This window comes from Nanorana parkeri, unplaced genomic scaffold, assembly GCF_000935625.1.
Source record: "Nanorana parkeri isolate BGI_ZX_2015 unplaced genomic scaffold, ASM93562v1 scaffold1404, whole genome shotgun sequence".
Lineage (NCBI taxonomy): Eukaryota > Metazoa > Chordata > Amphibia > Anura > Dicroglossidae > Nanorana > Nanorana parkeri.
The window spans coordinates 187,093-204,465 of NW_017307672.1; the positions used below are offsets into that span (position 1 = coordinate 187,093).

Below are 17,373 nucleotides of genomic sequence, written 5' to 3' on the forward strand. Positions count from 1 at the left end.
TAAATAGGTCAGCACAATAAAAGGAATCATTGTAATAGCAGATATTATGGAATCCCAGTTTTGAATCCCATACTGCGTTTGGTACCAAAAAGTTACCATACGCAGTATTATAGATGCAGAATACCAGGAGAGAGGTGGAGGTAGAAGTAAAGAGACAATGTTTCGAGGAACTTGTCCCCTTTCTCAAGTCAAATACCACACAGGTGAGAAAAAGAAACTTTTTTTGGATGGATATGTGATGGAATGAGACATGTGAATAATTTCTGTTTTGAGAATGCTTTACTGTGCTACACACTAATTCAGTTGGAGGGTTTTTTGAATCCTTTAATCCCTTGCCAAATCCTGTATGGTTATATTGTCTCATTGGGTGCCAAACCCTACTCCATAGAAGCCATGGTTTCCATACACTGCAGTGATGATGACTAAGAAACCTGGAACAGCGGCATACAGTTTGGAATAAATGGCTTTCTAATATTCGGCTATTTTTGCACTATACAACAGCAGTTCTGGATGTGCATTTGGCTGTTGGGCGAAAAGGGATGATTTGCATAGCTCCAATCATGGTCCTGAAATCAGGACTAATTCTCCTCTTTGTGGGATATGTGATGGAATGAGACATAAGAATACCTTCTGTATTATAAGGTTTTGCTGTGCTACGTGCTGATTTGGTTGGAGGGCTTTTTGATTCTTTTAGTCACTTATCAGCATAACCAGGGCCGTCTTTAATACTGATTGGACCCTGGGCAAACATTTTCTTGGGCCCCCCACTCCTACCCACCCAAAACGCCCCCCCGTCCCCCGGCGCCCTCAGACAACTGTCTATGCAGCCTTACTCTAGCACTGATGTGTAGTGTGTAGTGTTCCCCATCATATGTACATGGAAAGCATGTAGTGACCCGCATCACATGCAGACAAGCAGCATAGTGACCCCTCTCTGTGGACGTGAATTTGCAGTCCTCTATAGCTGATTATATTATTCTGCATTGCTGTAAAATGTATTGCTGCAATTTGTAGTCCTCTATAGCCAGTGCCATTCTGCATTTTTGTATAATGTATTGCTGGGATTTGTATTCCCTCTACAGCATGGAGTCAGTGGCAGAACTACCAGGGTTGCAGCGTTTGCAGCTGGGACCGGGCCCTGGCCCTCCACCACTGTCCTAAAATCATTAGTCTGCATTGTTTTAGAAAAACTGTCACATGACACTAAAAGAAAGGTATCGGTGAGGAAACCAATACCAGTACTCGGTCTGATGGTATCGGTGCATTCCTAATTTTCAGTGTAAGAGAGAAGCTTGTACAACTGTGCAAGACTGAAGGGAGATATATAAAACTTTGATTGTGTTATTTATTTTCTCTGCTAAAACAACTCTTGTATGATACTTTCTAATTCTTCTTTCTAATTCTTCTTATACTTCTCCTACTTATCACTCCTTAGAAAAGGACAGTAAATTTAGCAGAGTGTAGTTTGAGGAATATTGTTTCTTGAAAGTGGACTCCATTTTTTCTTTTACAGAATATATCACTATACATGGAAAGTACTTCTTATTATTAACATAACCTATCTCGCAGTATCTGAATTTTTCAATTCACTCCTCCGTCATTATTATCTTTTTTATGGCTTATGAGAGACTTAATCTTTTATGAATATTACAAGCTCCCAGTCTGTCTCAGTGTAATTACATTTTGTCAGTGGCTCGTATTCATATATCTCTATTTCACACTTTCTTCATACTAATCTTTCTACTAATTTTCCATGAAGTGATATTTGAACTGCTATCACTTTTTCCTTTGTTTGATTCATATATTTTCTATACACAAACTTTACATTCGTTTTAGGTTCTTAGGTTGCATTCACACCTATGCGACCGTGCTGTGGTATGTGGTAACAAACCTACAGGTGTGAATGGGCCCTTATAGTTTGCCTTTTAAAACACACTAAACTGCACTGTATAGAATCAGCTACTTAGGATAGAATGGGATTTTTATGTGAAATAAATTTTTATGCGGTAAAATGCGGTAAAAAAGGCTTTTAACTGCAGTAAAACAGACAGATGTAAATATTCTAATGACATTGATGTAAACTCTCAGTGGATGACATTTAGTTTGCTAAAATGAATTCAAAAACATTTTCCATTTCTAAAAATAAAATACATGTTTTCATCATTATGTTGCATTGCATGTGCTGCTGATCTTTTGCTGCCTTTTTGCATCCACTCTTGGCAACATGCATTCCAGTGATGGCTGTATGGCATTTGTCAGGGCAGGTTTTCTGATGGTGACAACAGTTGACCATGCATGCGTTATGTGTATTTAAATGTCTCCAGCAGAAGCCTGTGTAACAAGCACAATTGTGTGACAGGGACAATGAACTGTCACCCTTTAACAGAAAGTGCCTGTACAAAGACCATCATGGTGGGATCAACAGGTATTATTTTAGTAAAAACTTCAAATCTAAAAATATTAATAATTTATTTTGAAATTATGTTAAAATATTAAATCTTATATACAATTGTAGTGATGGTTTAAAGTACAGCTAAAAGCTCCATTATGACAGTTTAAGCATAAGCCTCATAATGCATAAGTCTCATAAAACCAGGAAAAAAACTTGCCTTATCTTCCCTGACTGAGCCAAATCCAACTTCATCTGTGTCTCACATGGTCCCCTCCAGAGACACTGCAGCTCTCAGTGGGAGGGTTTCACCAACAGGAGCAGCGCTGTCAACTTAGAAAGCAGTAGGCAGGACTAGGTGTGGCCAGCTAGTCACTGAAAAGCTCCAGGCTGGTAAATCAGTAGTGACAGTGCTGATAGGCATGCCCCTCACATAATGTTTTCACCCCATTCCCAGATAGCAAGGATAACTTGCCACAAACTTGTGGCAGGGTTAAATTGTAATTCTTTCTAACTTGCTGCACACATTCCTGGCAAGTTGTAGACTTGCAAAACACTTGCAGCGCAAGTTCTAGTTGACACTTTTTGAATTTGTAGCAAATTTGCTTGGCAAGTCTACAGCAAGAGTCCTGCAGGTCTTAGCAAGAGCTCTGCAAGTGTACATCACCTTTGCAAAGCACGTTGATCTGGAGACTTGCAATGCAGACTTGCTGTAATTGTGCAACAAAATTGTGAAGCTTGGCAAGTCTAGCTATACTTTAGCAAGTCATTTTATAACTTGCAGCTCAATTGCTTGCTATCTGGGCTGTAGTGCAATCAGGCGCAGCCTACATGAGAGTGACAATGCCACTCTGAGGTCAGGAGCAGTGCAGCATTGTTGCCACATCCTCACAGGAAGCTGCATTAAGTGGACTTTACTGGCAGGCTCAACAATTAAATTGTTGCAGGGGGACTAAGACATTATTAATATTATTATTACATAGGATTTATATAGCGCCAACAGTTTGCGCAGCGCTTTACAATATAAGGAAGACATTACAATCACAATACAATTCAAGACAAGATGGTAGGGAGGGTAAGACATAACTATATGTGCAGATACACTTAGATTTAATTGATGCAGCACACATTTGTTATGAGAGGCCATACATCTACTTTATTTCATTACTGCATGGAAGCTGTGTAGCCAAAGAAAACTGTAGCAATGCACTTAGCTGAGGATTCAACAACAAGATCCGTCAGATGATATTTTGTTGCCATTTCCCATGAATTCTCCATGAATGTTAATGGAAAGGGAACTTGACTGTTATGATCAGGCTTAAATAGAATGTAGCAGTAGAATGTATTAGCAGTGGGATAGGCAATTGAAAGAGGAGCTCCCGACAACAAATCTCACTCCTAGCCCTGGAGTCTAATGATAACTGAGTAGTTGGTGTGCACTTTGTCTACTGTCTTACACCCAATAATACATTTCCAGTGCTGGGTGGACATAACCTCTACGAACTGTATATGGCATTTTGTTTCCTCTGGTCACAGTTTGATTGCACTAAATGGCATTTTCATATTCACATTGCGGCTCTGTTACATACTAATCCAAAAGGGAAGAAACACCAGCGAAAACCCAGAGTACTCTGGCATGTATATGTTTTCAATTCTGCCGGTGGAACATTTTTTTAATCCCTGAGGAAGAGCTGGGTCTTGTGGCTGGGCAGAGGGAAATCTGGTCTGGCCTATTGACCCTGCTTCCACAGCATCCCCCTCTGGGATTAGCTGTAGGGAAAGATGGTGATGCTGATAAATCTAACTAAAGATATCGATAATAGAAATATACTACAGGGATGAGATTTGTATTTTTGAAAACTGTTGCCCAGAAAGTTTTAGAAGACAAGAACATAAATAGCCAAATGCTATTCAGCTCAGAAAATGTGACTTTAAATGTGTTTTGCTGTTATTATTTCGATATATAGTATAAATAAAGTGTTTTTTAATGCAAAGTTGTACTTGTATAAATCATACTTACCATCTGCTATGTAAATTTAATTTCCCAGAAGTGACTGCTGCGAACGATGTGTTGCTTATTTGCATTTTGTTAAACTGTCTGCATATTGTCAGACTCTACCTATACTCTTCCATTGTCTCAGAACACAGCTGCATCTGAGTACAGATTCCGCAAGACATGTTTTCTTGTATTGTGCCTATGTACATTTCCTATTACATGATGAGTCTCTGAGGGTTGGGATGTAAGGGAATGGATAGGGATTTACAAGTCATGTCTTTGGGTTCACTTTTTAATAATGAAATATGTTCTTTGACTATCAGTGAGCAGAATACTAAGAGGAGAAGACAGACTATGCTGTTTAAGAACATACATTATAACATAGGCTATTTCATCTTGAAAATATTTGTCCAGTAGGTTTTTAAATTGTTTTTTGAATAAATTAAACTTGCTATAAGCTCAGTTTGTTTTTAAAGGGTTGCTTTATGTAAACCACTTTACTAACATAGGTAAACATAATAGTTCAGGCTAAGGTATACTATAGATAGATAAAGTAAGTCATGTTGTAGCATGGAATTGTGAGATACCTGACTCTTCAGTAAATATAAGATGGTTTGTCTTCATTAAGGTGAGTGTGTGGTTAATTTAAAATTAAACAAACATACCAGTCAGTTAAAGAACTCTGGGAAAATCACAAACTTACCCTTACTGTGGGGCCACTGCAGGGTTTAAGTGCTCTTTTAGGTCCAGGGGACTCAAATAAAGCGCATTTACTTGCCTAATCCTTGGTTCTGCCGACTTCTTCCGGGCTGCTAAACTGCTCCCTACAGCCTGTGCTCTGGCGGTCTAAGAACCCCTGAGGTCATCACGTCTTATGCAAGTTCATTGACCAGTATTAGGCGTGAGGACACAGAGAGATATTTAATAGCTGGAGCGGAGGGGGAGAGAGGTGAGTGCCGACCACTGCGGGACCGAGGATCAGGCGAGTAAAACAGCTTTATTTCAGCCCCCTAGACAAAACAAGCACTTAACCCCTGCAGTGGGGCTACCCCGAACTGCAAGGGTTAAGTGCTTGTTTTGTCTAGGGGGTTGAAATAAAGCTGTTTTACTCACCTAAGTTCTTCTTTAACTGACTGGTATGAAGTCAAAACAATTTTGGATTTACTAAGGAATCAGGTGTCTCATAATTTCATGTCTACTGATGCTACAATTTACCTATCAATGGTAGGTGGCTACCCCCGCACTGCAAGGGTACGTTTGTGATTTTCCCAGAGTTCTTCTTTAATTTTTTTTTGCATTCCCATTACAAAATAAAGGAGTGAGTTAATATAGGATGGGAATTGCCCCAGCCGAATTGACCGGTGCTAGTGACATGGAACATTTCTTGCAGGTAATGACTACCCCCTGTACTTATTTAAAAGTAGCAGATGTACTTTCATTTATGCCAAACTAATGTAGCTCAGTCTAGGAATTTAGGCTCCATTATTCTCAGTTACAAATGTTGCAGCATCTAAAATCAACTATCTTACATCACCCAACAGCTTTAGCACCCATTAATGCAGGTCAGTGGAGTAAAACCTATGCAATATTTTGTAATACTCGCCCAATTAGTATTGTATGATATGACCCATCAAACACCATGTCTGTATATTAAAGTATATCTAAATTTAAAGTATTTTTTAATGTTTCATTTAAAATCGGATATCGCATATCTGTGATTTATCTATTCAGATACATCAATAAAAGCATTTAAATCATGATGATGGTTTGATGATTACACACTTTCCAATGTTGTTCCTGGCAGAGCCATCCGCTTGTCGTTTCAGCACCCACTAAGAGACAAAAGGGGATATACCAGTCAGGTGTGCAATCAGCGGTGTATTTAACTTTTGTGCTGCCCTAGGCAAGGCAGCAACGCCGCCGCCCCCCCCCCATGCCGCTCCAGGCAAACGCCTTGTTTGCCTCGCGACAGATACGCCCCTGTGTGCAATGGGTTACCTACACTACTCACAGTTCTGTCTCATTTGTCCACCCTAATGCCCTTATTGGCATCCCCATTTTTGAACACTCAGGAGACCTTCCCTAAGGTGCTTCTAAACTTAGCCAGTCTTTGACTGGAACTGCTCGACTCAAATCCTCATAAATAAGTCCACTCCCCTTGGACCCTTTCCTGGTGTGTAGCACTGTTTTCCTGTACACCTTTTTAGGGTTTGCTGGGTTGTGGGGAATCACGTTTTTAGCATGGTCCCGCTTCTCATACATTCTCTCAGTCCTTTTCCATTTTTTCTTCTGAGTTTCAGAGTCTGTAATTTGGGCAAATCACCAAAGTTCCTCAGACCAAAATGTCCCGGATGCTATCAGCGGGACTTCAAAAGGAAATGTTCCCCTCCGCCTTCCAGACAGGACTCCTGGCAGACCTCCTCACAGTGTGCGTTAGAAGTTGCTGCAAGTCAGAAAGAGCCTGACATATTTTGTGGCTAGAGGACATTCGGCATCATCTAGCTTTTTCCTCTACAGCCCACTGTCCCTGGCCTACCCCTTTAATTTATTGTATTTTAATTCTTTCACTCATGGAGGCTCAGAAGCAGATGTGGGCATTATGTAGGTTGGTCTACATGCAAATGCAATCTGCCTAAGAATTCCACTCCTTCAGACTAACTACATAGGAACGCTCACACTACTAGACTGACATCCAGTCATCAAAGCATTTTGATATTTGCATATCTCCCCCCAAGAGCCTGCCCACTGATAGCATCTGGGTTGAGTGTTCTTGAAATGAGTACTGAGGCAAGGTGCTGTGATGTTTTCAGGAAACTAAGGGGACTATTTACAAAGCTGCCGAGGGCAGCCGAGTGAATGACCGATCAGAAGTGAAGTGAGCCGAACACTGTTCGGCTATTCACTTCAGGCTGGTACGGCTGATTTCAGCCGTACATCGGCTGAAATCAGCCGTTCATCGGCTTGCTTCGTGTGGCTTTGGATCAGCCGAACATGCTCAGCATGTTCGGCTGACCCGAAGTGCAGAAGGAGTTCGACTCAGCCGATCCAACCTTTGGATCGGCTGAGCCAAACCTCCATCACCCTATCAGCACCTCCCACCAGCCAGAGTCTCCCTGCATTGAATAGATAAGCACAGCAACCCAGTGACGAGATCATTGACTCTAAATAATGAACGTAATGCAAATAGCACGTTGTGTCATTAGCACGTTGATGAGGGCAGAAAGGAGAAACCAGGGAAGGCAAAATCTGTTTGATTCTTCTCTTCAATGTTACAGTGTGTATGCTGGGAGGGCGACCAGGGTAGTCTCAGATGCTTCAATACATTTGTTCTAGTAAAGGTTCCATAGTCTGCTTCCTATGCAAATATTTAGAACATCATTAAAATCGTAAAATAATGTTGAATGTTAGAAATTCACCACTAATAAAGAGTGTTTTGGCAATGTGCCAAGTCAAAACTGCATAAAAGTAGTTTAACTCCAGTTACTGCTACAATTAATCAATAAGATATCAGTCAGCAAAATAATTTTGACACTTCCAGGATTGTGAAATGTTACCGTCAACAGAGATTTTGGCAGTGGTTCATTTAACATTTTATTTCAGTCACTCTATCATCCCTCACCCTGAAAGTGTGGTAACTGCCTGATCACTGTCAACTAAATGGATAATACATCAAAAGCACATTCAGAGTGTACATAATAGTGAATAAATCATTCATTTAAGCTGCACCTAAGTAATGCTTTGCTCTTGTGTTCATTTTTAAAGTGATGCTCATTTTCATTCCTTCTGTATAGTAGTAAATAGGGATGAGGAAATGTGCTTGGGTCTATTTCACAGGCCGTTCGTTAATTTTTAAAACGGCAAGCTTAAATCTGAACCCCATTAAACTCTATGAGGGGCGGATGTGGAAAATCAGTTCTGGACATTTTCAAGGTTAATAGGCAAGGGGATTGTCAAACAAAAGGCATGATTTGCTGAGTTTGGTGGAAGCAACACCTCATTGATTTTGGCCAGCCGCAAAAGGCCCACACTCATAGTTGGGAAAAGGTCTTTGAGCACCAAAAGTAAAAACGCCAAAGTGTGCCCCCCTCACTCCCCTTGAGCTGTGAACTGGTTCAACAGCACAGGTTGCAGATCCTGCCCTTTTTGCTCCCCCACTCCTGCTGAAGAGCTAAAAATGTAGTGGAGGCCATGTCGGCCGTCCACCAGCATGTACAATGCTAATTTCTCTGTATCGCTGGAAAATGTGGTCAGTGTCAGGGTCCCAATGATCACAGGCATGTGATCTAGCATACATGGGCAGGAGCAGCACCTTACAGCACACTGGGCAAATTTGATGACGGCTGGGAAGGATGCAGGACATGGCAAAATGCTGGAGTTGGTTGTGCAGCCCCATGTCCTACACCTTGGTGAAGGTGACAAAGCAGGGCAGCACCATCATCTTAAGCTGGCAAAACACCTATAGATTTTCGATCTGAAATTTTCATTGCAGCCAAGAACCCTCTTTCGATTCTAGCTCAAATAGCCCATCAAGCACAGACAAATGTCGATTTCAATAATTCACTATCAAAGAACAGCACTACTAGGCCCATATTTGGCCACAGCACATTATGTGTGCCACTATCAAATCATTCCTTCCATTTTGCCTTGGCACATTTGATGCGTCTCTGTTGGCCCTTCTCTACCCCAATTCCAGACTCACCAACTTTGGAAAGTTCCCAGGTATGGTGGTGGGGTAATAATCAAAAAGCAGAAGAAGAGGTAAAAGAAACACAGATCAACAAAACAAATTAAGCAGAATCAGGTAGATACTTGCAATGCAGGTCATCGGTTACAACTTTCCCTCCAGCAAGGAGAGCAATGAGTAGCACAGTTGGGACATTGCCAAATCTCACTCTGAAATGTGTGACACTAACATTTACAGGCAGCAGTGCCTAGGCGCAGGAATTTTTCAGGAGGGATTCAAGACAAATTAACATTTCTCAATGTTCTTTAAAGATAAATATTCAGTTTAAAAAGCTCAAGTCTGCTTTAGCCAAACCTGGCCTTTTTGTGTGCTTCTGTACTCTAATGGAGAGTGGGGCTACCTTAAAGCGAGAGCGTTACTCTGGATTTCTCGATTGCTATATACTGTATATTTCTTGTTTTTGGCACCGAGATAGATAAGACAAGTAACCACGGTGTTGTTGCTTCATAGACTTGTTTGCCTGCTAGTCTACTGTAGTAAGGGCTAAGTAAAGGTTCTCTTTGCAGTGTGATAACTTTTCTTTGCACTATGATATTGAAGCAGCCCTTATATGTATGTGTAGTCTTTTATTATTTATGATGTCTCCTTCAAGCACACTTTACTTGGCTCTATTCATTACATTATATGACTGTTAAATTTACAAACAAGTTTTTTATTAACCTTAAATAACGTAATCTTTAAATCCTTGCGTGCAACCAATTAACCCTTCTAGCTGTGGAAGTTAATGGCATACAAGTGTGCTTTAGATTTTTTCAACACAGACGGTATTAAGAGAAACATGTGCTGTTTTATAATTAGGTGTCAGCCTGCGTGACATATCTACAACTTCCAGCCAATAACAACATACTAGAACAGGATGAAGCTATACTTTGAATACTAACTTGGAAAGGTTAGAAAGTCGCTGTACTGTATTCCAGCACAAGCTTTGGAGACAGTTAAGTGGGAAACGACCAAATGCAGATGAAGCATTCGGACAGGAAAAATAACACCCTCTGGCCATTTGTAAGTTAAGAGTTGGGAGTTGCACAGTCTCAATAGTCTTCTGTCTGGGTGTAAACCCTGCCTTGGTACTTACTGAAAATCTGGAAGATCCCCTAAGTATTTTCCTAAACATGGCAATCCTGCCAAACTGACTGGCTCTTACAGTTTCATCGTCCTCAGTTGGAGAGTCATAAAGAGATAATACGCTTGCAGCAAACTTAGAAACAAAATTGATAGAGTTAAACGTGCCAGAGAGTCCAAACATCAATAATTGATGAGTGTTTTCATAAAGCTAGTATAACAGTAAAACTCCACCTTTTTAGCACAGAAAATAAAAATGCATATATCTTCCATATGCTCATACACTCTGTGTAGGTGCTTAACCTGTTTTAAAATTAAGAAAACACATTTTTTTGCAGTCAGGAGTATATAGAAAACTAATCCAGGGATACCCAGTCCTTTAAAAGGAATGCCAATAAAGGCCATTCTGATCTAAACTAATTGCCAAGCTGAAGTCTTTGCAGAAACTTACACATCCAGGAGTGTTGATCTCAGTCAGTGGTTCCTCTTGCTGACCCATACATTACTACTATGCCCTGTAGTGACAGAAATTAATGCAGCTCTGTATTATGGATAAGAGCTGTCAGCCTTTGACTCTGCATTCCCCCCTTGCCATGTGCCCCTATCCCATGCCCATGCTGCCCCCTCTTCCGATGAACTGCCAGCGACAAGTCTACCATACAGTGGCCGGGAGCAATAACCAGCCTGCTACTGGCTGTTTTAAATTGAAATAGCCAATAGCAGCCTGGCTATTGCTACCAGCCACTTCCTGCTGTGTTTACATTCAGCCACTTCAGCAGGCAGCTGTCATTCCCCAGTTAAAGCTATTGAAGTGTAAAGGTGACGCTAGCAGATCCCTAATGTCACTTTAAAGAGAACCTGTTACCTCCAATGTGCTATCATATAGGGGGATTGTGAGCCCCCATGTGATAGCAATTGAGTTAATTTAAAAAAAAGTTAAATGACCATAAATTCAGGTGCACCTATGTACACAAAAAGACGATTGTGCTACACATGTCAGGTATCGACGCGTGCGCCAGAGTGAGAGCAATCATTTTGGGGGCCAATATTGAGCCAACATAGCTAACTCCAAACTGATAACTGGGCATATATATATATATATATATATGTATATATTTGTATTTTTTTGTCCAATTGTGGTGTGTTGGTTTAAACAAAAGTTTGGTTATTTTGGCTTGGAGTTTTTCAATTCAGATTAAATTAATTCCATGAAAATAATTAAAATGTCTAACTGTCCGCAGGGCGATCATCCACACTGGAACTCGTGGTGCCGCAAAGCCGTGTGTTTCAATGCGGTATGATTGCAAAAAATTGTGCTTGCAGTTTTATTCTGAAGTAAACTTTATGTTTGGAACACTCCATTTGTGTATTTTATTTTAAATAAACGATGATATTTGAATTCTTTTTTTAATCTGATTAATTAAAAAAAAGATCGGCCAATTAATAGATTATGAAAATAATCATTAGTTGCAGCCCTACTGTATAGCATGGTATAGTGGTATTATTATTACTATTATTAATTATTATTATTATTATACAGGATTTATATAGTGCCAACAGTTTGTGCAGCGTTTTACAATATAAGGAAGACATTACAATACAATTCAAGACAAGATGCTAAGGAAGGCCCTGCCTGTGAGGGCTTACAATCCCAAATTTGAAACCCAGAAATGAAAATACATTTAGTGCTGCAGACCTTAACACTTACCATCTTTGATGGGCGTCTCTCTTTTTTAGCGTTTGGGCACAAATATGAATTAAAAATGTACCATTTCGTGTGTAGCTACTTGCTTAGAATGCATTTAAAAAAAAAGCTGAGCATTTAATACTGCTTTAAAAAGTCTTAATCACTGTGTGCATGGATGGCAGTTAGTTGCAGGGCAAAGTTTTTGTCACGTAATATTAGTTTTTAACATTTTTTTATGGCATGGTTATGCACTTTATAAACTTTGCACTGAACATGACCCCTGCAGCACAACGTAATGGCTTCTTCTCATGATGCTATGAAAGGAGAACTACGAGGTTAGGGCTTTTCACCATAGTTCTCCTTAGGGTAATGGGAGGACACAAACTAGCGTCCTTCCGTCACCCTAAGCTCAGTATACCGCAAGCTACAGCTCGCGGTATATTGAGACGCTGCAGCTGAAGCTGATCCCGACAATTATGTCTGGATCCGCCCAGCTGTGTGAGTGACAGCTGGCTCTGCCTATCCAGAGGCAGAGCCAGCTGTGCCCGCCCCCTCCCCCGTCCGTTCCGCCAGTCAGCGCTGGAGGATCGGACAGGGGAGGGGGGAATACAGTCCCTCCCCTGTCACGGCAGAGAGCCGTGACAGGATCGAGAAGTGAGCGAACGCGGTATGTGTTCGCTCACATCCCGATCTACTGAGCCGACCTGTGACAGTTTCATTGTCACAGGTCGGCTAGAACTATGAGGATGAGTGAAGAGCACTTACCTCATAGTTCTCCTTTAAGTCTTTCAGTCTGAGCTCTGCCATACAGGGGAGTGCAAGAGGCTGATACCAAGTCAGATTCAAGTACTGACCCTGCTTGCTTTACAAGCTTTTTTTATAAGTGCCTAGGGTTCAGCTTTGAAGTGAAAAAGAGGGTAGCGTGCCATCTCTGTTAAAATGTGTTGCCCAAGGACATAGCCTTTGTGGCCTCCCCACTAACATGCTGATGCCCTAAAATTCACTTATTCCTAACAGCCGTTAAATCCATCCCTACATTTATATAGCAGTTGTTCTGTGCTTTAAGATAGATGGTTTAATTAAAATACAGTTAAACATGGTTTCTTTAATGGCACTACCACAATGCAATGAACAATATTCACCTCCTTTTATAACAAGAAGAGGAAAGTTTATTTCTGTGTTCTCATTCACATATTGACAACAACATTTATTTTCTTGTTTTGTATTTTGAGAATAGTGGGCTAGTTCAAGCAATTGGTTTACTGTAATGACAGTTAGCCTAATTGCGGCCTAATGACTTTCCTATACAAAATAGAGGAACTTTTTTCTTATGGCAGCATTACATCAGAGGCTGACTGGTGGTTAAAATTATACCCTCTGGGTATTTATTGTAAAAGGAACAAGAGACCTTTTGTGCCATAAGTTATCAAAGCAACTCGGAATAATCCATTTGATTATGTTCTGTGAAGAATCAGGATGTGCGCTTCTTACACGTAGATTCAAAACCAGTATTCCCTGAAAAAGCAGAGTGAAAATTAAACAGTAAAAAACTGCAGAAGCATTCAGTGCTAATATTTCTACCAGATGGACTGTCCAAGTGAATACTTTCTTTGTATCATTCAGCGTATGACTGTACATTGTTATACCTTCAATATGTAAACAAGAGAAAGGTATGTGCCTTATAAACTTTTATAAGTCTGGCATACTTAATATCCATTTACCGTATATTAATAAATGGCTTGGCTCAGGATATTTCCAGCCACATATCTTTAATGTATTTATGTATGTTAGCCCATTTGCAGTTTTAACCTGTAACTGTAAAGTAGCCACTGCTCTAAGTTCTCTCCTGTGATGGACTACAATCTTGTGTTCAGTTTACTAATTTCTATTGAGATTGTAGTCCATACAGTAAATTAGTTCAGGTAATATTTTCCTTCACCTCCATTACTACGGATCAGTTGTAATGCAGCAACCATTACCTGATGTAATCTTTATTTCTTTCAAGGTAAATATTTTATTTGAAATACAAGCCCACAATTCATCTCTTCTCCAGTTGTGGTGGAACTATAAGGGCTATGACACATTGCAAGACTCTGACAGCCACAGGCATGACTCCCAAAGTCAAAGGCATGATGGGATTTGTACTTTGGCCACAGCTGGAGGGCCAAAGTTTGCCTACCCCTGCTCTATTTTATTAGTTTTAACATGCAGTTTCTTTATTAGGCTGAAACTAATGGTGAAACTACAATTCCATTTCACTTTTCGTATTCTTCTTTTACAATAAGTATTGGTAAATGTCAGACAGGTGCACTTTAAATGCTAAGGTTATTGCTATAGGCCTTTACATGAAGAAAAGGGGAACACATCACAGCTATGGATCATTTGTTGTACTGAGAGTGGACTTTGTTGCTTCTTGATATGCTGTTCCACATAATCTATCCATCTGGCTTTGTCTTGCAATAGAAGCAGTGAAGAATGGAAGAACATGTTACAAGAGCTGCTGCGTATTATGTTTTATTGTTTGGGTTTTTTTTAAACTTTTTATTGCATGAAGTCTACTGGGTACGTTTAATTAACATAAATAAAACGGAAAATGTATGTTTTACAGATTATCAGGGTCTCAGTCACTGCCTAGATAAAATGCATGTGCTCTAGTGACTTATTGGCATCATTTTGCATTTTAGTTTTTTCATGATACTACGCATTCCATTTTCCATTCCTCTGAGCTGTGTGAGCCCCCCAACCCCAGACACACACACACACACACACACACACACACACTTCCTTAGCCTGTGGTAGCTTGGCTATTAACCAAATTGTAAATGATACTTTCCATATGTTTGATAGGTAGTCAACCTAAAAGTGTAAGAGTAAGATGTGTATTACTTTATGTCAATAAAGTACTTCCATCTTTTCTGTGAGTAGTTGTAGAAGGGCATAATACTTCTGCTAGGGACATTGTAATCACTGTAGCCTAAGGACGTGTATACACAGTTATGTTTTCTTTGTTCAACTTGCCGGTTAAACAAAAACAAAATGTAACAGATTCCTCCATCAACGCTTACGAACATTGATGGACAAATCCTCTGTTGTTTGCTGGTGGCCGCTGTCAGAATACCATATTGGAGCTAGCAGCTGATTGGCTGCAAGTTCTGTTCGGCTGAGAATCTTCCAATCGTCTCCTTCGATCAGCTGATCAAGGGATGCCAGGCGGAAGGGTGCCGACAGTGATACCCACTGTGCATATTTTGTCCTGCTGGTCATCAGGAACTGGTTGAAATTCATACCATGAAGACCATTCCCCCATTTAATCCAGAACTCAGAGTTTAGTGTTTTAATCCAGAACTCAGAATTTAGTATTTTATTCCAGAATTCAGAATTTAGTCTTTTAGTTCAGAGCTCAGCGTTTAGTGCAGTGCATGCCCACTTTTTACAGTAATATAATATTATGGGGAAAGTAAAGACGTAGCTTGTAGAAAACCTGCAGTATGGAATCGTTGATTACATGGGCCATTCTCCTTGCACCGTTCTTCTTCTGCACTGCCAACTTGAAACTCCTGTTCCTGTTGCTTTCTGGTTTTCAGGCACAGGCACACCACAGATCTCTGCTAGGTCCCAAGAACCTGGCAGAGACCTGCAATCTGTCTGCACATCAAAATTGACACATTGAAATCCCACTGAAACACAACCCCGTTGGATGTGTGGCATGGACAATCCAGGAGGCAATGGGTGGCTAATCCTATGTCACCCTCACCTAGGTGAGGAATCAGGAACCGGTGTGTTGGGATGTGTGACGTGGACAACCCAGGAGGCAATGGGTGGCCAATCCTATGTCACCCTCACCTAGGTGAGGAATCAGGAACAGGTGTGTTGGGATGTGTGACATGACCAACCCAGGAGGATATGGAGGGCTAATCCTATGTCACCCTCACCTAGGTGAGGTATCAGGAACCGGTGTGTTGGGATCTGTGACGTGGACAACCCAGGAGGCAACAATCCTAGGTGAGGAATCAAGAACCAGTGTGTTGGGATCTGTGACGTGGACAACCCAGGAGGCAACAGAGGGCTAATCCTAGGTGAGGAATAAAGAACCAGTGTGTTGGGTTGTGTGACGTGGACAACCCAGGAGTTGACGGATGGCTAATCCTATGTCATCCCTTACCTAGGTAAGGAATCAAGAACCAGTGTGTTGGGTTGTGTGACGTGGACTACCCAGGAGTTGACGGATGGCTAATCCTATGTCACCCTTTCCTAGGTGAGGAATTAAGAACCAGTCTGTTGCACAGAAGAAAGACAAAGACAGAGGGGGAAAAAAAAGACAGAGATATCAATTACTTTTTTAGATGTGAATGACCAGCCCTCTGTTGCACATTAGGCATATAACAAGGTTTTTACCTGTGAAAATCAAAAAGCATAACCCAGTACTAGAGGCAACATTCTTAGCTAACAGTCCACCAATCAAGAGCTTGAGTGGACAAAGGGAGGGGGGCATACTATCTCTAAGCTGGAAGAGAGCCTTGTAGTTCTTTCAACACTGCTTTCTGGTAATTATGGCCCTTCCCATTTCCTGTGCATCTACTAGTGACACCTGTGAACAGCTTCTGTCCTTGCTGGTACTTCCATGGGATAGAAACCCATATTGATTAATGCAGTGCTAAGGACGCTTGGGAGTGTGATATTCAATAGAAACCTTTAGAAACTATCTCTTAACTAAAGTGACTACAGTAAACTGAAATCTGATTTCTTGCTATGGGTTTATACAGTTTCCACATTTCTTTGCTCTACCCTATTCAATAAGCCTTTATTTTGTTTTCAGCTGATTCTCATGGCAGTGGCTCTTTTATTATAGGATGATAGACAGTACATGTATATAGCTATTCTACAGCATTTAGTTAGCAGTCTGCAATGGAATGGGCGCGTGAGAACTTGCTTAACTGAAGTGAAACAGTGGATTCTAAGGCAAAGTTCACTAAAGTCTGAAGGATGCAGCCAAGAAATACAACCCTGGCACTCGGTCTTATGATGAAATGACCAGAGTTTAAAGGAAGTTTAAAATGGAACTATGGGCAGCATCAAAAATGACATACATGATGTCCCCTCGTAACATAGTTTTATTACCTGCTGATCTTGCCAGTAGATCTGTTATTTTTCTGTTATTATTCTTTTTGTAATAGGGTGTCAATATTGTTTATGCTGCAGTAAAATCACACAGCAGCGTTGTCACTATGTGCACAGGGTAGTCTTAGATGGATATGTAGTTTTAAAGGGACTTTAGGCTAAAGACAAACAGATTTAAGTACAACTCCAGCTAACGTTTTTCAGCAGTTACCGAAATTGTGTTTTGTTACAGGAAAAAGGTTTCAGTCATAAGAATAAAAGCTCACCATTGTATGCACCCCCGCCAATTGTAATATTCCATTTTTTTTCTCTCGTTTTCCTTGAATTCATACTTATGTAATATGAGAGGGCCACAGAGTGCCATATTAATGCTGTAT

General features: G+C 40.6%; 1 protein-coding gene across 1 annotated transcript in view; it reads left to right on the forward strand.

The window, feature by feature from the left end:
- SCARF2 (scavenger receptor class F member 2) overlaps nucleotides 1-17,373 on the forward strand; it is a 160,421-nt gene that overhangs the window by 43,214 nt on the left and 99,834 nt on the right. The window lies entirely within an intron of this gene.